This window comes from Bos indicus, chromosome 7 (assembly GCF_029378745.1).
Source record: "Bos indicus isolate NIAB-ARS_2022 breed Sahiwal x Tharparkar chromosome 7, NIAB-ARS_B.indTharparkar_mat_pri_1.0, whole genome shotgun sequence".
In the NCBI taxonomy this organism is placed as follows: Eukaryota; Metazoa; Chordata; class Mammalia; order Artiodactyla; family Bovidae; genus Bos; species Bos indicus.
The window spans coordinates 35,083,089-35,110,224 of NC_091766.1; the positions used below are offsets into that span (position 1 = coordinate 35,083,089).

The window sequence follows — 27,136 nt, forward strand, 5'->3', positions numbered from 1 at the left end:
CTCCAATCCTTATCAGTGTGAAAAGTGGGGAGCAACTGGAGATGGTCAGAGGGGGGCACAGCCCACCCTTGCTCTCTGTCTTCAGCAGTGCTCCATAAATGCCTGGTGGTCTTCCCCAAGGCCAGCCTACCAGCCCCATCCTCTGAAATTCTGCCCCTGGTTGTGACCCCATGGGGTCACAGAAAATGTACAGAAAGGACCAAGAAACTCATTTCCAAGGGCGCTTTGCTTGCTGGGTGGCTCCACCCTGTGGGGGTGGGGGGCATAGCTGGCACTGGAACACTAACTGAAGGAGTGCTGGGAGTCACCAGGGGTCTCTGGTCTCTGCCCTTGAAGGGGTAGGCCTGGGATCTTGAGGCCCATTTGTGCAGGGGATACTGGCGGGTGGTGACCTGTGCCAGGGACATTAAGATGGATGAGGGAGTGGGAATGCTCCTGCCTCAGAGGGTGCGGGGTGTCTAACCCATTCACAGACAGCCTCCAGGAGCTGGCCACCACCCTGCACTCTGTCTTGGAGGGACCAGCTGGGTGAACGGCTCACACTGGAGTCTCCTTGGGGTGGGGTGAATGGCTGCCCCTAGGGATAACTGGGGTTGTCCAGAAGAGGGCATGGAGCTTTGCAGCGTCTCCCCTCACCCTCCACTTGGCTTCCCAGCCGCTGCTCTCTGGTCATGAGCCGAAGAGAGACTCATGGCAGTAAGAAGGGGTCTGCCTGATCAGTCTGTATTTGTTCTTCCTTGGTGTGAGGGTTGGGGTGCTGCCACTGGAGGAGGTGTATTCACAGCTCCCTTTGGCCCTGATGCCTGTGACACCCTGTCCCCACTCCTCTGGTTCTGTTGGCCTTCTTCCTCCAGGATGTGTCTAAGTCTGGTGGTATGGGCCGGGTGCCTGCAGGGCTGCCAAACAAAGTCTCTTCCACATGTGACGGCCTAACCTTGATCTGGTAGCTGCCCGTGCAGCGGTGCTGAATGTGGAGGGCCTGCACCTGGCTGACGGCCAGCTCCACTGGGGTCTTCACGCCACCTGTGGTCCTGAGTGACACATGGGTGCTCTGCCTGCCAGGTCCTGCCTAAAGGGCTCCCTCCTGCAAAGAGATCTACAAGCATTGTCTCATTTCATCCTCTCAACAGTCCTGTGAGGTAGCTTCCATTATGTCCATTCTACAGATGATAAAATTGAGGCTTCAAAGGGTGAAGTCACAAGTGTCAGTCACACCTGAGCATCTTGGCTCACTGACGTCAGTGCAACCCTCGGTGTCCCCTGCTCCCAGGCCTGGACTCCTTTGCAGGGGTGCTTGGGCACCGGTGGCGCACGCTGTACATCCACATCCTCAGCTCTGAACTCGAGGAGCCTGTGACTCCCGGAAGTTCAGGCCACCCTCGGCCCCAGCTCCATGAGGACTGACTCAGCACTGGCATCTGGGCCCTAGTGACCTAAACAGATATTTCTATAACTTTGTTCTTACTGAGCCTTTATTTTTCAATGATTGGACCCTCCAGATTCTAATGGAAATTAAGAAGTTATTAACATGTTGAGAGTGTGCAGGTGTATTTTATTTTAGCTCTTGGTTTGTAGCTGCTACAGTTAGGAAACCTCTTTGTCTTTCTTTCTTCCTTTTTTTTTAGGCCTCATGGGAACTCCATTTCAATGCTGAATATGTAGGTAGAGTTATAAATTATATGTGTTGTAGATATGCTAATAACAAGTCAGTCTTTTCTTATGGCCTTTCCGAGAAATCATTCTGGAGAAGAGGCAGCAGAAAGTCTGTCTTGCTGTTTTCGAGCTCACAGAGAGTGACTGATACTCAGGAAAAAATGAAAATGTTTAATTTTTATATTTCCACCTCAGTTTGAATGCAGATGAAAGTTGCATTTTTATTTATGGCTTGAAGGATAGCAAGGCCTGATAAGAAATCATAAAGAAAGATGGAAACCTCAATAGCAAATTTCATGCCGAAAATCTCATCATTTGTCACATATCAGTGACTAAAAAAAAAAAAATAGAGAGGAACCTTGATTTGTGCCACACTCCAAACTTTAGACATAGCTGAAATTGCCCTGTGCCATAGGCCATTCAAAGAGCATATGCAAAGGCCTGTGTTCTCTGGTTGAGCCATTGTCCTGTGTACACCGTGGAAATCTAGAAGTCATTCTGTGGGAGAGTTAACTTTCCAAATAGCTTCCCTCTTTTTTCCTGACACATCGCAGTCTTAAAAGTGTCAGTGTTGTCACAATCTTTATAAGACATAGACAAGCAGAGACTTTGATCAGACTGTTGCAGTAGGGAGATTGGTCTCATTTTAGAAATCTGCAAGCATGTCAAAAATCATATAGAAAAAGGTATGAAAAAGGTACCTGTTGCAAAGATTTTTTCCTCATACCCTGTGCCTCTGGTCATATGAAGATCCATGCTTTTTACAGAAAGACAAGAGGTCAAAAAGATAGCTAAGGATATTGAATTAGTGCATTTGGTAGTGTGGAGGTTTAGAGGGCAAGAGGCCTCAAGATTTCTCATGGTCACCTAATTCCATTAATACCATGTAAAATTAACTCAATTTTGAGGAGCTAGACTCCATGAAGTAGGGACTTTTATACTATGCATTTCATTTTAATTGAGAGACAGTGTCTAAAATAGACATTGGAATCAGATGACCCAGGGTTTTTATCTCAGTCCTATCTTTTATTAGCTGGGAGATATTGAACAAATGGTCCAGTCTCTTTGAACCCTGCCTTCTTTGATTTATAAATCAGGAATGGTTATCAAAAGATCCTAATGAGATGGTGCAAGTCAATATAAACATGGAACTTGTGTAAAAATGTTAGATATAATTAATAATGAGTAGTTTCCAATCTTTTTTAGAAGCATCACTTACTTGCAAGTTAATTAAAAACCAATTAGCTATAATATGTTAGTGGAAAAAAAAGTGAACAGGGAGTGGCAAAGCAGACTTCTAAAAGATTGGGACAATTATGTAAATAGCCTGAATTTATTGATTTAATGCTAATTATTTTTAGCTTGAGTGAGTTTGTCAGACGTATAATGGTTATATTAATATATCTTTGCTAGTTGGATTGGCTTAATTTTCCGTGTAATTTTCAAGGCAGCATTGAACAGACAATAGCTATCATATGGGTTATTAGAGAACATTGCAGTTACTTTACACTAAAGAGTTGTCATTTTGGGCAATGATTTCAGAGAGAAGTGTAGCAATAAAAGCACTGTTAGATTTATATTTATCCATTCCATTGGAAGAGCTTCAAAAAAAAAAAAAAAGAAAATACACATCAACAACTCTAATGAAGTCAGTTTTATTTCAGTGATTTACACATAAAACTTTCATTCTTAAAATAGAATGATATAGGCTTATCCCACTGAAGAAGACTCTTGAAACTCCCTGGGTTAGAAATGGAAGATCCAGTCATTATCTATAAGGCTAGTGACCCAAATATTTTTGATCAGTATTCACAGGAACTAGTGATCAAAATTCATTACTCGAATATGTGAGTTTTTAATACAACCTCTGGAAATCCCTGGGTTTCAGGGAAGCATTTGTGACCCAGGAGAAATAAGAAGTTCAAGTGAACTATTTCTGTGACTATTTATAAGGGGAATTTTTAAAGAAGCCCACAGAAGGCTACAATTCAGCATGAGACACCAAGGAAGAGCACCCAGGAAATTGCTCTGATGACCTCCAAGATGCTGTGTTTACCTTTCTGCAGCTCCCACTTACATGCAATGGCGTGTGGCTGCATGCTGTCAGATGAGGCGAAAGGAACATTCCTTAAGCTCACAATCACAGAGTGCTAGAAATCTGAGGGCTTTTAACATCTTTTGGTTTAAACTTCTCTTTTGGTGGAGGAGGTGAATGAGGTTGAAGTACTTTGAATTCCACAAATACTTATTGCCCTAAGGAAACAGATGAGGGTAATTAACAATTATTATGTACTTTGTATTTTTTTCAGTATATCCTATACCACAAAGCTATATTTAGGTATTATATCTATTTCACATATGAGAACACTGATGTTCAATAAGGGTAAGAAATTTATATAAAGTTCACCAGCTAATAATTTTGGGATTTGAACCCAGAATGACCTTACCTTTGCACTATGTGAGCCTGTCTCCTCAGGACCAGAATTCATTGTGATGAAGAAATCCACTTTGACTTTAAAGTATTGATTTCTTTTTCTTTTTATACTATGATTTGCTGTGAAAGCATTGAATCTGAGTGGATAAAGTGGAAGATATAGTCCAAAAAGGGAGACAGGAATAAAAAAATTCTATGATGCTGAAGTACTATCAGTGCTAGGATGAAGTAACTGGTAAGTGGATGAATGTAATAAAGCAGAGCAAGGAAAGTAAACTCACTGCTTTGGGAGCTATGTAAAGACCTGAGAGCCTAGAAAATTAAGCTATACCTTTACTGGAAGATTCAGAAAACTGGAGTATGCAAAATTCTAAAGATGTGAGAAGCACATAGAACTGTAACTCAAGAGTTACTGATGGATAGTATCTTTCAGCTGTTCAGTTCAGTCTCTCAGTCGTGTCCGACTCTTTGCGACCCCATGAATTGCAGCACGCAAGGCCCCCCTGTCCATCTCCACCTCCTGGAGATCACCCAGACTCATGTCCATTGAGTCAGTGATGCCATCCAGCCATCTCATCCTCTGTCATCCCCTTCTCCTCTTGCCCTCAATCTTTCCCAGCATCAGAGTCTTTTCAAATGAGTCAACTCTCCGCATCAGGTGGCCAAAGTATTGGAGTTTCAGCTTCAACATCAGTCCTTCCAATGAATACCCAGGCCTGATCTCCTTTAGGATGGACTGGTTGGATCTCCTTGCAGTCCAAGGGACTCTCAAGAGTCTTCTCCAACACCATAGTTCAAAAACATCAATTGTTTGGTGCTTCATCATTCTTTCAGCTGAGGACTCCAAAAAAGAGTTAATTGACACACCTACCCAGGTTGTGAACTGTTTCATGGAGATATAAATCTTAGATTCATTGGAACCACTAGTTGTTTAACTCCAGCTGAGTTTGAAGGAACAAAATAAAACATTTGTTTCCAAAACTGTGTTCCAAAGGAAACTTCAGTAAGAAGGGAAGAAAGACTTTGTGCTAAAATAAGCTTAGGCAATACCACAAATTAATTTTTTGCTCTTGGACAGTTTCAGAAAAGAAACCTGATAGACTTTGTTTAGCCCAGAATTCTCCAAAGAGATTTGACTATGGAACACTTTTTTTGGTAATGTGTATTACTGTATGGAACAAAGTGTATCAACATGCAGTTCTTGAATACCTAGTGATATTTTTTTGCCTGTCAACTTATTTGAAAAGAGAAAAAATTAAAGACCCAAAATCCTGAAATAAAATACTAGGACACAGAATCCAGCACATTAAAAGAATCATACACCATGATCAAGTGGAGTTTATTACAGGGATGCAAGTATTCTTCAATATACCCAAATCAATCAATGTGATATACCATATAAACAAATTGAAAGATACAGATCATACGATAATTTCGATGCAGAGAAAGGTTTTGACAAAATTTAATACCCATTTATGATAAAAAACTGTCCAGAAAATGGGCACAGAAGGAACATACCTCAGCATAATAAAGGCCATATATTGTGAGCGACAGTAAACATTGTTCTCAATGGTGAAAAGCTGAAAGCATATCCTCTCAGATCAGGAATAACAAAGGTGTCACTCTTGCCATTACTAGTCAGTATAGTTTTGGAAGTCCTAGCCACAGCAATCAGAGAAGAAAAAGAAACGGAATCCAGATAAGAAAAAAAGAAGTAAAACTCTCACTGTTTGCAGATGACATGATACTATACATAGAAAGCCCTAAAGATGCCACTGGAAAATGACTAGAGCTAATCAATGAATTTAGTAAGGTTGCAGGATATAGAATTAATATACAGAAATCCCTGGCATTCCTATACACTAGCAAGAACAATCATAAAGAGGAATTAGGGAAGTAATTCCATTCAGCATTGTAACAGAAAAAATAAAATACCCAGGAATAAACCTACCTAAGGAGACAAAAGACCTAAATACAGCAAACCATAAGACAGTGGTGAGAGAAAGATGACACAACAAATGTAGAGATATATCATGTTCTTGGATTGGAAGAATCAAGATTGTGAAAATGACGAATGACAGTACTATCCCAAGCAACCTAGAAATTCAAAGCAATCTGTATAAAATTACCAATGGCATTTTCCACAGAACTGAAACAAACAAACAAACAAACAAACAAATCACAATCGGTATGAAAACACGAAAGGCCCCAAATAGCCAAAGCAATCTTGAGAAAGAAAAATGGAGCTGGAAGACTTCAGACTATATCACAAAGCTACAATTATCAAGACAGCATGGTTATGGCACAAAAACAGAAGTATATAAAAATGGAACAATATAGAATACCAAGAGATAAACACATGAACCTATGGGGACCTTATCTTTGACAAATTAGACAAGAATTTTATGTTCTTGGTGAATGGAGAAAAGATAGCCTCTTCAATAAATGGTGCTGGGAAAACTGGACGCTATGTGTAAAAGAATGAAATTAAAACACTTCCTAACACTAAACACAAAAATAAACTCAGAATGGATGAAAGACCTAAATGTAAGGCCAGAAACTATAAAACTCTTGGATGAAAATGTAGGAAAACAATTTTTGACATAAATTACAGCAATATCCTTTTTTACCCACCTCCTAGAGTAATGGAAATAAAAATAAACAAGTGGGGCCTAATTAAAATTAAAAACTTTTGCACGGAAGGCTATAAGCAAGATGAAAAGACAACCCTTAGGATGGGAGAAATTATTCCAAATGGAACAACTGACAAAGGATTAGTCTCCAAAATATATAAGCAACTTATGTAGCTAAATATCAGAAAAACAACTCAATCAAAAGTGGAAGGAAGACCTAAACAGACATTTCTTCAAAGAAGATATTTAGATGGCCGACAAACACATGACTCATTATTAGAGAAATTCAAATCAAAACTACAATGAGGTATCACCTCACATGAATCAGAATGGCCATAATAAAAAAAAAATCTATAAATAAGTAATGCTGGAGAGATTGTGGAGAAAAGGGAACCCTCTTGCACTGTTGGTAGAAATGTAAATTGATGCAGCCACTATGGAGAACAGTGTGGAGATTCCTTAAAAACTAGGAATAAAACTACCATATGACCCAGAAATCCCACTACTAAGCATATACCTTGAGGAAACCATAACTGAAAAGACACAAGTACCCCAATGTTCATAGCAGCACTATTTACAATAACTGGGACATGAAAGCAACCTGGATGTCTGTTGACAGATGAGTGGATAAGGAAGATGTGTGTATATATAATTTTACTTAGCAATAAAAAGGAACACTTTTGAGTCAGTTCTAGTGAGGTGGATGAATTTAGGGCCCGTTATACAGAATGGGGACTTCCCTGGTTGCTCAGTTGGTAAAGAATCTGCCTGCAATGCCAGAAATGCCAGTTTGATCCCTGGGTCAGAAAGATCCCCTGGAAAAGAGATAGGTTACCCACTTGAGTATTCATGGGCTTCCCTGGTGGCTCAGGTGGTTAAGAACCCAGGTATTCCACCTATAGTGTGAGAGAAGTGGGTTCAATCCCTGGGTTGGAAAGATCCTCTGGAGGAAGGCATGGCAACCCACAGTATTCTTGCCTGGAGAATCCCCATGAACAGAGGAGTCTGGCTGGCTATAGTCCATGGGGTCACAAAGAGTCAGACAGGACTGAGTGGCTAAACACAGCACAGCATACAGAGTGAAGTAAGAAAGAGAAAAACAGATTTCATGTATTAACATATATATATGTATATATATATGGAATCTAGAAAAATGATACTGATGACCCTATTTTCAGGGCAGGAATAGAGATGCAGACATAGAGAACAGACTTTGGACATAGTGGGTAAGGAAAGAGTGGGATGAATTGAGAGTAGCATTGGAACATATACGTTACCACATGTAAAAGAGATAGCTAATGGAAAGTTTCTGTATAATACAGGGAGCTCCACCCAGTGCTCTGACAACTTAGAGGGATAGGATGGAGTGGGGATAGTGGTGGAGAAATTTAAGAGGAAGAGGATATATATATATATATATATATATATATATATATATATTTATACTTATGGCTGATTCACATTGTTGTATGGCAGAATCCAGGCACAATAATGTAAAATAACTATCCTCCAATTAGAAATAAATTCAAAAAAGGCATAATTTTGTTTATATATATTCCACTGTTTTTGAATAGAAGGTTAATTATTAGATTTTCAGAAATTTCAGTATTTTTTTTTTAACAGCCTCATAATGTGCTACGTGCACATAAATTGATCAGTTCGTCTTGGGTTTAAGTATTTGTACATCATTTACTTATTGCTTAAAGTTGAGTTCAGGTTTTATTTTTACAGTTGTGCATTTGAGCTCCAATTCATGAAAAATTGATTAAAATGTTTTACAAAAGCATAAAAGCCATAATAAAATTATAAGTAAATATATCCTCTCAAAATCATGTGGATATAGAAATATATCTATATGTTCTCAAAAAATTAATCAAATGCAGTAAGTTCACATATACAGCCAAAAGAAGAAATTGCAGGTAACAGATATAGGTTTGGCTGAAATGTTCTTTCATGTTTTTTTCCATAAGATGAGATGGAAAAACCTGAACAAACTTTTTGGTCAACCAAATACAATGAACATTTAGATGCATATGTGGGAATGTGATTTTATAGGATCTGCAACATACTTATTTCTATAATTCTACCAAATATTGACAAGATGCCAAATTATCATGATCCTGTCTTCAAAGTATTGGTAAATCAGTCAAACCAGATTCTTCTAGGACAAGAATAAAACTAAAATTATGTTTATTCAGAGAACTGCTGAGGTCTCCAAGGTGTCAGAGCACAATGATCACAATTTTGGAAGCAAGAAAAGGAAGCAAAAGGAAACTGATGAAACTGGAAACCTGAAACTCCAAGTTTGGGGGAGCTTCACAAAAGTTTACATAAGAAATTATTAACTCATTATTCAGTTGAAGAAGATAGTAAATTTACTGTGCAATACTTTAATTGAAGTGTAGTTGCTTTACAATATTGTGCTAGTTCCAGATGTGTAATGTACTGATTCAGTATTTTGCAGATTGTTTTCCTATTACAGATTATTACAGGATACTGGGCATAATACCCTGTGTTACACAGTAAAGCCTTGTTGCTTCTCAGTTTTATATATAATACTTTGTTAATTCCATATCCCTAATTTGTCCCTCCTCCTTCTTTCTCCCTTTTGGTAACCACAGGTTTGTTTTCTATGAGTCTGTTTCTGTTGTGTGTTTACACTCATTTGTATTATTTTTTTAGATTCTACATTTATATGTGGAATATGAGATCATATAATAGTATTTGTCTTACTCTGTCTGACGTTTTACCAAGCTTAATATTCTCTAGGTCCATTCACATTGCTGGAAATGACAGTATTTCATTCTTTTTTTAAGGCTGAGTAATAATCCACTGTAACACATAGTGTATGTATGTGTGTGTCTGTGTGTGTGTGTATCATTTCTTTTTAATCCAGTCATATGTTGATGAGCACCTGGTTGCTTTCATGTCTTGGTTATTGTAAATAGTGTTGCTATGAATATTAGGTTGGGTATATATTTTTGAATTAGTTTCTTTTCTGCATATATACCCAGGAGTGGAATTGCTGGATCATATGGTAGGCTATTTTAAAAATTTTAATGAACCTCTACTGTGAGATTTTGTTGTTGTTGTTGTTACTGTATTGTTCTCCCTACCTAAAAAAAAAGGCTTGAGACCTAATATTGGGGGTAAGATTATAAACCAGTATAAGCTGGATTTAGAAAATGCAGAGAAACCAGAGATCAAATTGCCAACATCTGTTAGATCATAGAAAAGGCAAGAAAGTTCCAGAAAAACATCTACTTCTATTTTATTGACTAAGCCAAAGCCTTTGACTATGTGGATCACAAACTGTGGAAAATTCTTAAAGAGATAGAAATATCATATCACCTTACCTGCCTCCTGAGAAATCTGTATGTAGGTCAAAGAAGCAACAGTTAGAACTGGACATGGAACAATGGACTGGTTCCAAATTGGGAAAGGAGTATGTCAAGGCTGTATATTGTCACCTGCCTATTTAATTTATATGCAGAGTATATCATGTGAAATGCCAGGCTGGTTGAAGCACAAACTGGAATCAAGATTGCTGGGAGAAATATCAATAACCTCAGATAAGCAGATGACACCACCCTTATGGCAGAAAGAGAAGAACTAAAGAGCCTCTTGATGACAGTGAAAGAGGAGAGTGAAAAAGCTGACTTAAAACTCAACATGCAAAAAATGAAGATCATGGCATTCAGTCCCATCTTTTAATGGCAAATAGATGGGGTAACACTGGAAACAGGGACAGACTATTTTCTTGGGCTCCAAGATCACTGCAGATGGTGACTGCAGCCATGAAATAAAAAGATGTTTGCTCCTTGGAAGAAAAGCTATGACCAACCTAGAAAGCTTATTAAAAAGCAGAGACATTACTTGACCAACAAAGGTCCATTTAGTCAAAGCTATGGTTTTTCCAGTAGTCATGTATGGATGTGACAGTTGGACTATAAAGAAAGCTGAGTGCTGAAGAATTGATGCTTTTGAACTGTGGTGTTGGAGAAGACCCTTGAGAGTCCCTTGGACTACAAGGAGTTCCAAACAGTCAATCCTAAAAGAAATCAACTCTGAATATTCATTCGTTGAATATTCACAGTCCTTCCAATGAATGTTCAGCTGAAGCTGAAGCTCCAATACTTTGGCCACCTGATGCGAAGAACTGACTCATTGGAAAAGACCCTGATGTTGGGAAAGACTGAAGGCAGGAGGACAAGGGGATTACAGAGGATGAGATGGTTGGATGGCGTCACCTATTCGATGGACGTGAGTTTGAGCAAGCTCTGTGAATTGATGATGGACAGGGAAGCCTGGTGTGCTGCAGTCCGTGAGATCACAGAGTCAGACATGACTGTGCAACTGAAATGAAATGCGTGGATAATTCATGTTGAGAATGAAATTTTAAAATTTATAATTTTAAAATCAAACAACACTATTGGATGTTGCTTAACACAAGGGTATGTGATTTAGAAAGGTTCTTATTATCATGTACTTACTAAATACAAAGCAATTTCAACTGTTACCCACCAGTGATGTGCTGAACAAGAATACACATCTGGTAAATACACAGTGAGTTTTTGAGTGGAAAGTACTCAGTGACTCTGTTTTGGTCATCATTAAATATAATGCCACAGAAAGATTTTTTTAAATTGTATTAATAAATGATTAAATATTTAAGCTATGCTGCAGAGTACTAAAAGTGTTCTGAGATTGGTATGGCAGAGTTTGTCATTTGTATAGGAAGGAATTGCATTCATGGCTAGGTAGAAGATTGCCTTGAACAACATAGAACAAATAGCTTTATCCACAGATAATGTCCGATTGGACACCTTTTCTTTCTCTTCATTCAATAATCTTAAATAGTGAAAACTATGTATATGGTGACATTATTATCAGTGTTCATATTTCTTTTCAGTGTGTTGGAGAAGAAATGGACAGCCTCTATAGGATTGGTTTTTCACTGGAGTATTCTGGGTGTCAATGGGAAACAGGTTTTTGAAATGAAGATGATATAAATGATGATATATAAATGAAATGAAGATGATATAAATTATTTCTTCTTGATATTGATCACACCGATAATTTCAATTGCTTCTTCAAATGATGGATCTTAGTGATATGTTTGAATCTTGAAATTTAAACTTATTGCTTAAAAATGGAAATAGCATGATTTTATTTTTTAAATTAATGTATACCAAGATTTAAAATAAGACTAAATTATGGAATAAATGGCAGTTATTTTTTGGTATGTGGTGGTTTAGTTATGTGTCCTGTGTTTGTTTTTGCCAATTCTGACAACCCTACCCCAAAGAGGAAAGGTGTTTGGATGCCAAGCAGCCCCCAAATGACAAATGTCCATTAAAATGTTAAATGTGAAGATTCTAGTAAGATCAATACACAAAACTAGAATAGAATACAGCATGCCTAGTGCTGTAATAGAACTGTTTGTAAAGATTTGTAAGGGAATATCTGAGATTCTTTTTTCTGACTAAAAGAGGATTTTTTTTTTCCTGACTAAAAGTTGGCTGGACATTTGGCCAAAGTTGTAGATTGGGATGAATTTTGAGCTGGGTCTTAAAATGAGTACAAGTTTGCCAACTAAGAAAACAGAGGGATAAGGATTCACCAGCAGAGAGAATGACAGGGATCAAGGCGCACAGTCATAAAGTGACAGTCATGAGTGTGTTAGGGTTTGCATGAAAAGTTTACATGTGTAAGTAGTGACTGGAAACAGGTCTGCACATAGAGCTAGGGGTAAAGTTGGGAAGGGTTTTATGTACTAGAAGAAACAGGGATCCTTTAGATACATTTAAATCAGCTGAGTTTTGAAAGCTTAACTATAGAACTACTATTCATGAATTTGATTATGGTTTTATATGTTTTTAAATCATCTTAAGACTCAAATAGAAAAAAAAAAATACCTTAATTTGCTCAGTTATTATTAAAAGTGTGCTTGTTGGGTGGGAAGAGACTCCTGGTGTCTTGGTGGGGGTTTGAAAGCCTGGCATGGAAGCCAGGATGAGTGGTAAACCTGGTTGTGAATTACAATGTTGGATGTTGAAAACATGGTAGAAACTAGCAGTGCCTTTGGTGCAGTGCGCTGAGATGGCAGTTCGGCTGCGTGAAAATGTATGTGAGACAAGAAAACCTCTGGGGTGACAAGCCAGTGAAGGCATTAGATGTGTTGCTACTTAGTGAGGCTACGGGTGGATGTGTAATGACTCTCAAGACTTTCCTTTCAATAGCACCTTTATCCACTTTCCTTAAGCAACAGAGACGAAAAGCTGAACCCTTGAAATTAAGTTATAGGTTTTATTCAAAAAGAAAGTATGTTGTAGAAGAAGGCATAGTAACTTTTACTACTTTGAGATTTTTTTATTCTGAGTACAGACTTCTCTGGACTTTTTGTTTTTTAATTTAAATTTATTTATTTTAATTAGAGGCTAATTACAATATTGTATTGGTTTTGCCATACATCAACATGAAGACTTCTCTGGACTTTGGTAAATATCTGTCTGGAGTTTTTCAGGGGAAATCATGAGGAGATTTTTGAATAGCTCCGCATGACGGGATAGATTCACTTGTCACCTAGTTGGCTTGTAGTTTGAAGACTTTAATCAAATAGAAGTGTAAGGTCAAATTTGTTTTTTTGTGGTTTAAAATAATTTTCATTATAATAGTTTTTGCTTCATTCACTTGTCATTTCGTTGGTTTTTAGATGTATCTCAAGCACTTTGAGTCATATCAAGCCTGAAGAGTTTGATGCATCAAATTAAGCACTTTCCTAACCTCTTTAAAAATTGTTTTACGTGTTTTAAGTCTTTGGTGTATATATTTAATTTTTACCTCTGAGTATGTACACTATTGGAGAAAGAGAAGCCAGAGACAAAACAATCAATAGCATAATGTTTTAAAATGCTTTTTAAGAGAATTGCTCAGAAACTGTACTTGATTACTTATATATTTCATTATTTTGACATCTGCATCTGCCTCTCACATTAATGTGAGTAATGGAGAGTTTGTGTACAAAGCTTCTGAATAGGTCCTGTCATTACTCCTGTAATAGATTTTTGCCATTATGCTGTAGAAGATATATACACATATATTTACAAACATGCAATTCAAATATGCATTTTTGGAGTTCATATTTTATAAAGAACCAATAATTAGTATTTGAGCACAAGTAATGATCATAAGGGTTGCAAACAGTTTGATATGACTGAAGTGACTGAGCACACACACACAGTGGAAGAAAATATAAGCTAGAACTAATTTTGCTAAAGAGTATGAATATGCATTGAGATAAGGGAGAATTCAGTTCAGTTCAGTTCAGTCGCTCAGTCATGTCTGACTCTTTGCAACCCCATGAATATAAGCACGTCAGGCCTCCCTGTCCATCACCAACTCCCGGAGTTTACCCAAACTCATGTCCATCAAGTCGGCGATGCCATCCAGCCATCTCATTCTCTGTCGTCCACTTCTCCTCCTGCCCCCAATCCCTCCCAGCATCAGGGTCTTTTCCAATGAGTCAATTCTTCGCATGAGGGAGAATTAAATAGAAGTAAATGAAAAACTGAATACAGAAAGAGGAAGTACTGAGAGTATTTGGTCAATTTGATTTAGCTAAGTTTCTGGGAACATAGATTTTCTTCTAAAGGAATAACTCTACAAATATAAATAACTAGGGGAATTAGAGTCAGAGAAGGCAGTGGCACCCCACTCCAGTACTCTTGCCTGGAAAATCCCATGGAAAATGAAAATCCCATGAAAATCCCTGGTAGGCTGCAGTCCACGGGGTCGCTAAGGGTCGGACACGACTGAGCGACTTCACTTTCACTTTTCACTTTCATGCATTGGAGAAGGAAATGGCAACCCACTCCAGTGTTCTTGCCTGGAGAATCCCAGGGACAGGGGAGCCTGGTGGGCTGCCATCTATGGGGTCGCACGGAGTCGGACACAACTGAAGTGACTTAGCAGCAGCAGCAGCAGCAGGGGAATAGAGTACCACCATGAAGGTAACGGAGGAATGTCAGGAAATCAGTTTTGTCTTGGTAGGAAGAATAATAGCCGTTATATGGCCATAAAATGACTATTTTCTTTGAAAACATGAGTTCTAGCACTTCTCTATCAGTGGACTTCCCACCCCTAATCTCAGATCAATGCCACTCCTCCCCTCTCTAACCCCTGCCTTAAGCCTTCTGTACTCACACACATAAATAATAGTTCAACATAAATTTTATTATTCTGGAGATTTCAGGGTGTTTATATGTGTGTTTTTTCAATCTCTAATTCTTTCAGGGTTGACCTTGACCAAAGGATCCAACAGTTTTACTATTGATTGACATTTTATTAGAACTGAAACTCTATTTTTTAGATTTATTATGTATTCTTTAGTTTTCTCAATTATAATTTGCATAGCTGTTTTCATGAGACTCATTCAAATATACTGGAATTATAACCAGTATATTTTGTGTTTTGCTTTACATAAGACACTTTAGATTGCAGGTACAAACGGTCTTATTTTTTCCTTCTTTTTTTGGAGGCTTGTGTGCTGTCCTAAGTTGCTTTAGTTGTGTCCACTCTTTGGGACCCCAGGGACTGTAGCCCAGCAGGTTCCTCTGTCCATGGGATTCTCCAGGCAAGAATACTGGAATAGGTTGCCATTTCCTTCTCCAGGGGATCTTCCTGACCCAGGGATTAAACCAGCATCTCTTATGTCTCCTGCATTGACAGGCAGATTCTTTACCACTGTGTTACCTGGGAAGCCCCAGCCAGAGCATAACTGTCTTTTACTAACTGTTACACTTATACTGGGGAAATTGTTCAGCTACATGTGAAAGAATGAAACTAGAACATCTTCTAATGCCATACGTGCATGTTCAGTTGCTCAGCTGTGTCCAGCTCTCTGTAACCCTATGGGCTGTAGCCCACCAGGCTTCTCTGTCCATGGGATTTCCCAGGCAAGAATACTAGAGTGGGTTTCCATGCCCTCCTCCAGGGGATCCTTTCAACCCAGGGATTAAACCCGAATCTCTTACGTCTCCTGCATTGGCAGGAGGGTTCTTTACCACTAGTGCCGCCTGGGAAGCCCAAAGTGAAAGTGTCTCAGTTGCGACTCTGAGACCCCATGGACTATATATTCCATGGAATTCTTCAGGCCAGAATACTGGAGTGGGTAGCTGTTCCCTTCTCCAGGTGATCTTCCCAACCTAGGGATGGAACCCAGGTCTCCCGCATTGCAGGTGGATTCTTTACCAGCTGAGCTACTTGGGAAGCCCCATTATAGGAGGGATAAGTGTTAAATTTTAATATAAACTTTTTTAGGGTTAAAGTTAAAATTTATTTCCTTGTAAATTTCTAAAATCACTAATCTTTATTTCAAATGTTGGAGAAATAAGCCAATTTGGAGCTAGGAATTCCTATCGACTCTCACTCCATTTGGAGAAATACTTATGGTCACTCAAAACCATTGGTGTAGTTTAGATGCATAGCACTTCTCAAGTCATTTTTGCCCACCAGTTCTGTAACACATTCAGTAAATACTAGCATAGGCTTTTTCAATGTCACAACAATATTTAGGTGTTTGCACCCATTATATTATCAGTTTTCCATTTTTCATTATCTGGTACTTAACCCTATGGATCCTAAAATATGATTTTGTCTGCCCTTCAAGACTCTTTTCTCTACATTGAACTCATTTTATCGCCTTATCTCACAACTGATAATTTAAACCAGATTTTCTCTTATATATTAAGAGAAAATATTAAGCAAAATATTAAGTATATTAAGCAAATAGCACTACCATGGACTAAGTTATTATGAAGGAGTTTGGATTGCACATTCTTAAAATTCTTTAGGACAGAAAATATTTACTGAGAATATGCCATGTCTCAGACTTTGCCAAGGTAATAGAAGTTTTAATGATAAGTAAGTCCAAATATTCCTGCTTTCTGAAGACATATAGTTAGGAAATAGAGTTAATACCATATGAGATTCAAATTTCAACTTTGTTAACTTAGTACTACACAGGCATGAGAATTTTATCATCTGTGATGTTCTCACTTTCTCTTTCCCTGTGGGCATATCAGTGTAATCTGCAGGAAGTGGTGTACATGGATTCAGAAGAAAGACTTTTCCAGGGGGTGTCTAGTGGGTGTGTATTACAACAGGAATTGTCCTATAATTTGCTCATTTCCCCCATTTTTTTTGAACATGAATGTGAGAATAATCACTGTAAACATCAGATCAAATCAGATCAGTCGCTCAGTCGTGTCCGACTCTTTGCGGCCCCATGAATCACAGCACGCCAGGCCTCCCTGTCCATCACCAACTCCCGGAGTTCATTCAGATGGGACCAGATGCCATGATCTTTGTTTTCTGAATGTTAAGCTTTAAGCCAGCTTTTTCACTCTCCACTTTCATTTTCATCAAGAGGCTTTTGAGTTCCTCTTCACTTTCTGCCATAAGGGTGGTGTCATCTGCATATCTGAGGTTATTGATATTTCTCCCGGCAATCTTGATTCCAGCTTGTGTTTCTTCCAGTCCAGCGTTTCTCATGATGTACTCTGCATAGAAGTTAAATAAACAGGGTGACAATATACAGCCTTGATGAACTCCTTACATCTCGATAAATTCTCTCAAAAGGAGAGACTCTTTCTTTAAGTGTCAAATCAGGTGACAACTGAGTCTTACTGGCTTTATTTTGCTTCCTTAGATAAATTTATATCTGAATTTGTTTTGATTTTTTTTGTTACAAGTTTGTTTTAAACAGCAAGATGAACTCTCATTAGGACAGTCTCATTCCTATTTCCTAGATTTTTTGTTTGTTTGTTTTGTTTTGAGGTTAGTAACCTTACTGTACATACCAGATGATAAAATTTATTTCAATTATTTCAAAAGTGCTAGTAATTTTGCTCATCTTTGCATGAAATGTTCCCCTGATACCTCTAATTTTCTTGAAGAGATCTCTAGTCTTTCCCATTCTATTGTTTTCCTCTATTTCTTTGCATTGATCACTGAGGAAGGCTTTTTTATTTCAACTCACTATTTGGAACTCTGCATTCAAATGGGTTTATCTTTCCTTTTGTCCTTTGCCTTTCACTTCTCTTTCTTTTCTCAGCTATTTGTAAGGCCTTCTCAGACAACTGTTTTGCCTTTTTGCCTTTCTTTTTCTTGGGGATGGTCTTGATCACTAACTCCTGTACAAAGTCACAAAACTCCATCCATAGTTCTTCAGGCACTCTATCAGATCTAATCCCTTGAATCTATTTCTCACTTCCACTGTATAATCATAAATGGATTTGATTTAGCTCATACCTGAATGGTCTAGTGGTTTTCCCTGCTGCTGCTAAGTCGTTTCAGTCGTGTCCAACTCTGCGAGACCCCAGAGACGGCAGCCCACCAGGCTCCCCCGTCCCTGGGATTCTCCAGGCAAGAACACTGCAGTGGGTTGCCATTTCCTTCTCCAGTGCATGAAAGTGGAAAGTGAAAGTGAAGTTGCTCAGTCACGTCTGACTCCTAGCGACCCCATGAACTGCAGCCTACCAGACTCTCCTATCCATGGGATTTTCCAGGCAAGAGTACTGGAGTGGGGTGCCATTGCCTTCTGCAGTATTTCCCCTACTTTCTTCAATTTAAGTCTGAATTTGGCATTAAGGAGTTCATGATCTGAGCCACAGTCAGCTCCTGGTCTTGTTTCTGCTGACTGTGTAGAGGTTCTCTGTCTTTGGCTGAAAAGACTATAATTAATCTTATTTGACAATCTGCTGATGTCCATGTGTGGAATCTTCTCTTGTGTTGTTGGAAGAGGGTGTTTGCTATGACCAGTGTGTTCTCTTGGCAAAACTCTGTTAGCCTTTGACCTACTTTGTTTTGTACTCCAAGGCCAAATTTGTCTGTTACTCCAGGTAGCTCTTGACTTCCCACTTTTGTATTCCAGTCTCCTGTAATGATGAGGACATGTTTTTTTGGGTATGAGTTCTAGAAGGTCTTGTAGGTCTTCATAGAACTGTTCAACTTCAACTTCTTCAATATTACTGATTGGGGCATAGACTTGGATTACTGTGATATTGAATGGTTTGCCTTGGAAATGAAGAGAGATCATTCTGTCATTTTTGAGATTGTATCCAGGTACTGCATTTTGGACTCTTTTGTTGACTATGATGGCTACTCCATTCTTCTAAGGGATTCCTGCCCACAGTAGTAGATATAATGGTCATCTGAGTTAAATTCAAAGGACAGAAATGGTGTGGACCTAACAGAAGCAAAAAATATTAAGAAGAGATGGCAAGAATACACAGAAGACCTATACAAAGAAGATCTTCATGACCCATGTAACCACGATGGTGTGATCACTCACCTAGAGCCAGACATCCAGAAAGGTGAAGTCAAGTGGACCTTAGGAAGCATCACAAGAAAAAAGCTAGAAGAGGTGATGGAATTCTAGTTGAGCTATTGCAAATCCTAAAAGATGATGCTGTGAAAGTGCTGCACTCAATAGGCCAGCAAATCTGGAAAACTCGGCAGTGGCCACAGGACTGGAAAAGATCAGTTTTTGCTCCAATCCCAAAGAAAGGCAATGCCAAACAGTGTTCAAACTACTGCACAATTACACTCACCTCACATGCTAGCAAAGTAATGCTCAAAATTCTCCAAGCCAGTCTTCAACAGTACATGAACTGTGAACTTCCACATGTTCAAGCTGGATTTAGCAAAGGCAGAGAAACCAGTGATCAAATTGCCAACATCCACTGGATCATCAAAAAAGTAAGAAAATTCCAGAAAAACGTCAACTTTTGCTTTATTGACTACACCAAGGCCTTTGACTGTGTGGATAACAGTAAACTGTGGAAAATTCTTAGAGATAGGTATACCAGACCACCTGATCTGGCTCCTGAGAAATATATATGGAGGTCAAGAAGCAACAGGTAGAACTGGACATTGAACAACAGACTGGTTCCAAATTGGGAAAGGAGTACATCAAGGCTGTGTATTGTTACCCTCCTTATTTTACTTCTATGCAGAGTACATCATGAGAAATGCCAGGCTGGATGAAGCACAAGCTGTAATCAAGATTTCTGAGAGAAATATCAATAACCTCAGATACGCAGATGACACTACCCTTATGGCAGAAAGCAAGGAAGAACTAAAGAGCCTCTTGATGAAAGTGAAAGAGAAGAGTGAAAAAGTTGGCTTAAAACTCAACACTGCTGGGTATACACACTGAGGAAACCAGAAGGGAAAGAGACACGTGTACCCCAATGTTCATCGCAGCACTGTTTATAATAGCCAGGACATGGAAGCAACCTAGATGCCCATCAGCAGATGAATAGATAAGAAAGCTATGGTATGTATACACAGTGGAGTATTACTAAGCCAGTAAAAAGAATACATTTGAATAAGTTCTAATGAGGTGGATGAAACTGGAACCTATTATACAGAGTGAAATAAGCCAGAAAGAAAAACACCAATACAGTATACTAATGCATATATATGGAATTTAGAAAGATGGTAACAATAACCCTGTGTACGAGACAGCAAAAGAGACACTGATGTATAGATCAGTCTTGTGGACTCTGTGGGAGAGGGAGAGGGTGGGGAGATTTGGGAGAATGGCATTGAAACATGTGTAATATCATGTATGAGATGAGTTGCCAGTCCAGGTTCGATGCACGATGCTGGATGCTTGGGGCTGGTGCACTGGGATGGCCCAGAGGGAGGGTATGGGGAGGGAGGAGGGAGGAGGGTTCAGGATGGGGAGCACGGGTATACCTGTGGTGGATTCATTTCGATGTTGGGCAAAACTAATACAATATTGTAAAGTTTAAAAATAAAATTTAAAAAACAAACAAACAAACAAAAACCTCAACATTCAGAAAACCAAGATTGTGGCATCTGGTTCCATCACTTCATGGTGAATAGATGGGGAGACAATGGAAACAGTGGACAGACTTTGATTTTGGGGGCTCCAAAATCACTGCAAATGGTGACTGCAGTCATGATATTAAAAGACGCTTGCTTCTTGGAAGAAAAGCTGTGACTGACCTAGACAGCATATTAAAAAGCAGAGTCATTACTTTGCCAACAAAGGTCTGTCTAGTCAAAGCTATGGTTTTTCCAATAGTCATGTAGGGATGTGAGAGTTGGACTATAAAGAAAGCTGAGCACCGAAGAAATGATGCTTTTGAACTGTGGTGTTGGTTGGAGAAGACTCTAGAGAGGCCCTTGGACTGCAAGGAGATCCAATAAGTCACTCCTAAAGGAAATCAATCCTGAATATTCTTTGGAAGGACTGATGCTGAAGCTGAAATTCCAATACTTTGGCCACCTGATGCGAAGAACTGACTCATTTGAAAAGATCTTGATGCTGGGAAAGATTGAAGGAGGGAGGAGAAGGGGACGACAGAAGATGAGATAGTTGGATGGCATTACCAATGTGATAGACATGAGTTTGAGTGGGCTTCCAGAGTGGTGATGGACAGGGAAGCCTGGCATGCTTCAGTCCATGGGGTCAAAAGAGTCAGACATGACTGTGCGACTGAACTGAACTGAGTAATTTGGCATTTAATTCACAATTAAATCTCTTTCAAATAGAATTGTAATTTTACTTTATTTTATATTACTTTGGTATTTATAATTTATTTTTGTCTTTGATTTTAAGATAATCTGAGAGAGTGCTCTGTGTAGTGAAATTCAGGTATGACAGTCTTCTGGTAAATTATTTGCAAATGTGACATTTTAATATATGAATTGAAAGTTTTTCCTTTTTATACATTCATTCCAGAAACTATACATATAGTGTATTGGGGTTTTTTTGCAATATTTATTGACATATATTTGACTTACAATGTTGTGTTAGTTTCAGGTGTACAGCAAAATGATTCAGTTATATTCTTTTTTAGGTTATTTTCCATTGTAGATAATTTCAAGATATTGGGTAGAGTTTCCTGTGCTATACAATAGGCTCTTGTTGATTATCTATTTCATATACAGTAGTGTGTATATTTTGAGAAGGCAATGGCACCCCACTCCAGTACTCTTGCCTGGAAAATCCCATGGACGGAGGAGCCTGGTAGGCTGCAATCCATGGGGTCACTAAGAGTTGGACACAACTGAGCGACTTCACTTTCACTTTTCACTTTCATGCACTGGAGAAGGAAACGGCAACCCACTCCATTGTCCTTGCCTGGAGAATCCCAGGGATGGGGGAGCCTTGTGAGCTGCTGTCTATGGGGTCACATAGAGTCGGACACAACTGAAGCGACTTAGCAGTAGCAGCAGCAGTATGTATATTTTAATCCTAAACTCCTCTTTCCCCTTTGCTAACCATAAGCTAGTTTTCTATGTCCATGTGGATATTTGGTATGGCCAGGCTCTTGATTATAGGCTTCTCTGTCCATGGAATTTTCCAGGCAAGAGTACTGGAGTGGGTTGCCATTTCCTTTTTCAGGGGATCTTCCTGACACAGGGATCGAACCCGGGTCTCCCGCATTGCAGGCAAACAGTTTACCATCTGAGCCACCAGGGAAGTGAGATTATAGGACAGATATTATCTAATTTGTTGTCTGATTATCCTGGCTAGTATTAGAACATGGAAATAAATATTAACTTAAGAAAATTCACATTAACTAAGGCTTGGAGAACTGTAGTGAAAATCAGTCTTAGGAACATTCTGTCATTATTTCATTTTTTGTGCTCAGTCTTTATTTCATTGTTTTTTACCTTGACAGTGTTATAATAGTGTTTGTTAAGTTGCTGTAATTTTAGAAAAATAGGTGGACCAGAACACAAGGACAGAATATTGGACTGTGACCATAACATGTTATTTCTGTCATATTATCTGTTTTTATTTTGGTTAAAAATATGTTTGAACACCTTTGGTACAGAACAAATGATGTTTTATTTCACTCTGCTGAAATCAAGGGCTGAATTGTTCAGGAAGACAGAGTTGGTGGTATTGTCAGAGGCTTCTCAATGACTGAGTGGAAACCTGATTTATTAACTGAAATTAAATCCTAAGGAACACACAAATGTGGATATAGTGGAACCAGAATCTATCAAGATTTAATGGCTAAGCTCATGAGGTTCTGAAGTAACCTGTGAATAAAATTTTTAATTTTTTTAAAATTCACTTACTATGTACATTTAACTTTAGTAGTGGGTCAAAAGAAAAATTGATTTTTCTCTGCATGAGTGAAATGGGTAAAAGCAAGTTATGGAATTTGGTATAATTGAAAATTTTATGAAAGAAATGAAATTGAGATTGGTGTCTCTCATTGGCATTTTCCAGAGAGTTTGTACAGAAGAGAAATAAAACAGAACAAAAGATACCAGTAGCTCTTTCTTTAGACAAGTCAGAATGGTGAAGAAGCAGAACAGTGTGGACAATGCTAGGAAGCTGCACAGATCTTCTGCATCTTTTTTTGCATGCTAATGCAACCTAGACTTTCAGAAACTCATTTTTTTCTTTCCTATCTAGAGAAGGTAGGAGATGTTTCATTAGTAAACTGTGATCTTCTAGAAAATGTTTGGCTCTATTGGGTCTTCATTGTGGTGGGCAAGCTTGTCACTGCGGTGGCTTCTCTTGCGGTAGAGCACGGGCCCTGGGGCACTCGGGCTTCAGTAGCTGCAGCACATGGGCTTATTAGGTGTGACTCACGGAGTCTAGAGCACAGACTCTGTAGTTGTGACACACAGGCCTATTTGCTCTGCGGCATATGGGATCTTCTCTGACCAGGGATTGAACCAGTATTCCCTGCATTGGCAGGCAGATTCCCAACCCCTGGATCACCAGGGAATTCCCAACTGTGTTCTTTAAATCCGGTTTAAATATACTCTCTTGGACAAACTCCATAATCAGAACAGAAATTGATGTCGTGAAATGCAGAGGTGGCCTGGGAGAAAACCTATAACAAATTGCAGCGCTGTTTTTCAATCCAGATACTCTAAGTAAGGAGTGAATTCTAAAGTGGGCAAGATCACGAAGGGGGACCCGAAGAATGAACATCCTCCCCATTTGCCTTTATCTGCTTTATGTGAAAATGCTTGTGTTAACACTGAAATGACTATCTTGAGAAACATGCTGTGCGTGTGTGTGTCTGGGTGTGGTGTTAGATTGGTGAAAATAAAACTGAGTGAGGGAGAAAGAGCTTAAGTGTTTATTTTTTGGTAAATACCTGCCTATTTTCAGGAAGAATATGGAGTATGTCCCATTTAAATGCTGGAGAGATTGAGGTTGTGTGACTAGGGTTTATACAGAGAGATTTATATGTGAAAGCTTTTCACTGTTAAAAGAATCTATAAGATTCTTCAATCAAAATAGCCCCTTAGTCACTTTGATTCCCACTTTTCTTACCTTCAGCCAATTAATTTCCTAAATTAAGTCGCTACAAAGAGCTGATGCATTCTAAATGCATGGCTCTGTCTGTAGGCCCATCTTTTGTCAAAGTCAGATATGTCTTCTGTAAACCTGGGAGGAAGCCCCTCCCCTCCCCTTGTACACACCTGCTTGTTTCTCTTGACATCTTCAAGTTCAGAGACTTCAAGAACAATTGTCAGATAGCGAAACTAGCTAAACCACCCAAACTCCATTTACTGTGGGAAACCCAAGGACAGAATACCCGTGAGAAACATCTGATAGCAAAGATGAATACCACTTGCTGTTGTTCAGTCACTCAGCCATGTCCAGCTCTTTGTGACGCCATGTACTGCAGCATACCAGGCCTCCCTGACCTTCACCATCTCCCAGAGGCTGCTCAGATTCATGCCCATTGAGTTGGTGGTGCCATCCAACTATGGCACCGTCCTCTGCCTTCAATCTTCTCTTCCTGCCTTCAGTCTTTCCCAGCATCAGGGTCTTTTCTAATGAGTCGGCTATTCACATCAGGTGGCAAAAGTTTTGGAGCTTCAGCTTCAGCATCAGTCCTTCCAATGAATATTCAGGATTGATTTCCTTTAGGATTGACTGGTTTGACATCCTTGCAGTCCAAGGGAATCTCAAGAGTCTTCTCTAACACCACAGTTTAAAAGCATCAAATCTTCATACTCAGCTTTCTTTATAGTTCAACTCTTACATCCATACATGACTACTGAAAAAACCATAGCTTTTACTAGATGGATCTTTGTCAGCAAAGTAATGCTTTGCTTTTTAATATGCTGTCTAGGTTGGTCATAGCTTTTCTTCCAAGGAGCAAGTGTCTTTTAGTTTCATGGCGGCAGTCACCATCTGCAGTGACTTTGGACACCACTTATAGGTGTTTACAGTTCAGATGACACTGAGATTAGAAGAGGATAAGGAAAGCTATAGAGAAAAACCTCAGAGATTAGTGAGTATATTGGAAAGCAAGAGATGTCCAAGAATATGTTGATTTGGAGATGGAGAAAACTGTAATGGATTAAGCATGGAGGTAGGATCTGTGAGATGGTGGAGCCAATGCATGTGAAAGTGTATCATGTTGGAAAGGTGGAAGAAACTTGGTTTAGCAGTAGCAGGTTGGGGATTATGCAGGATATAGCCAAACTGCGAGAACCGGGCGAGTTCCTCCTCTCATCAGAAGTTTCCCAACACTCCCTACTGAATCAGAAGTATGGTGAAAATGGTTTGTGATGCTTTAGGATGTGACTGCTGAGCCACTGTTGCTTCCTTGTAAAAGTGCAGGTATAGGCCGAGAGTTATATAGATAGGAAACTCCCTTATAGCTTGGTTCTCTTACTCTTATATGTGATAGGACTTTTGGACCTAATTAAAATCCAATGAGCAGAAATGGTAGGTCCCATTCCTATAGAGCATTTAAACTTTGATCAGAAGGCTTTTTCATGTATTTTTAAAGATTTTATTGCAGTTTTGTGTTTTTAATACTGGATTTAAGACAAATTTAAGACAAATTCTTCCACATAAGCTGGCTGACATGAATCAATTTTTGTTATATTTACACGAATCCTCATTGAATATCCTCTAACCACATATAATGCCATTTTTTATCTAATTATTATCTGTCTCCTATTGTACTAAGTAAATAAGATGATGTGATCAAGTATTTCTTTTTGTATAAATGATAAGCTGCTGCTGCTGCTGCTGCTGCTGCTTCTGCTGCTAAGTTGCTTCAGTCGTGGCCGACTCTGTGCGACCCCATAGATGGCAGCCCACCAGGCTCCTCCGTCCATGGGATTCTCCAGGCAGGAGTACTGGATTGGGGTGCCATTAGAGCTCTGAAGGTGGAACATGCACTTTTCTAATTTGTGAGGAAAGGGCGGCATATTCTGTGGAGTGACAGAAGGGGGCTTTCGGTCTCCTACCAGGTGGTTTCCTTTACTTGTTGACCATTGCCAGCTCCCTGGGATACTCCTCAAGCTCTCAAATTCAAGTCCACACTCACTCTTAGACTTGAGTATACTTAGGGTGGAGGAGGTTATTTGAGAGCCATTTGCGTCCAGCAAATCAGCCAGCTTGATATTGATGGGCTTTCCTTACTCCCAAATATACCACTGCAATCATGTATGATTTCCCCCTCAAAGATATCACATCTTTTCCAGCAGAAAAACTTACACATCCTTTGATGTGTATGATGCTATTCAGTCACTCAGTCGTGTCTGACTCTTTGCGACCCCATGGACTGCAGCACTCCAGGCTTCCCTGTCCTTCACCATCTCCCAGAGCTTGCTAAAACTCACGTCCATTGACTCAGGATGCCACTCAACCATCTTGTCCTGTCATCCCCTTCTCCTGCCTTTAATCTTTCCCAGCAGCAGGGTCTTTTCCAGTGAGTCAGCTCTTCACATCAGGTGGCCAAATTATTGGAGCTTCAACTTCAGCATCAGTATTTGGAATGAATATTCAGGATTGATTTCCTTTAGGATTGACTGGTTTGATCTCCTTGCAGTCCAAGGGATTCCCAAGAGTCTTCTCCAGCACCACAGTTCGAAAGCAACAATTCTTAGGCACTCAGCTTCTTTATGGCCCAACTCTCACATCCATCCATGACTACTGGAAAAACCATAGCTTTGACTGTATGAACCTTTGTCAGCAAAGCAATGTCTCTGCTTTTTAATACGCTGTCTAGGTTTGCCATAGCTTTTCTTGCAAGGAGCAAGTGTCTTTTAATTTCATGGCTGCAGTCACCATCCACAGTGATTTTGGAGCCCAAGAAAACAGTATTATGTGTCACCCGAACAATGAGTCAATCACACTTTAGCTGAATATTTTGCTGTGTAACATGTGGATATTCAGTATCCACTTGATGATTGACCAAACAGTGCATGTGGATGACACAGAAAGTTCAAAGCAGCTTTTACATCATCCCTGTTCCATTTTTAACACTTCATCTGTGTTCATTTTAGCACAAAAAAATCTAATAAATCTTACTGACTAGCCTTGGCAGACCTTGAAAATCAAATTGGAGAGCAAGCCTGGGAGATATCAGTT

The 27,136-nt window shown here is 39.2% G+C and overlaps 1 pseudogene; it reads right to left on the reverse strand.

Annotated features, from left to right (window-relative positions):
- Positions 1–263: 263 nt before the first annotated feature.
- LOC109560987 (RBPJ-interacting and tubulin-associated protein 1 pseudogene) overlaps positions 264–27,136 on the reverse strand; it is a 195,471-nt pseudogene continuing 168,598 nt past the window's right edge.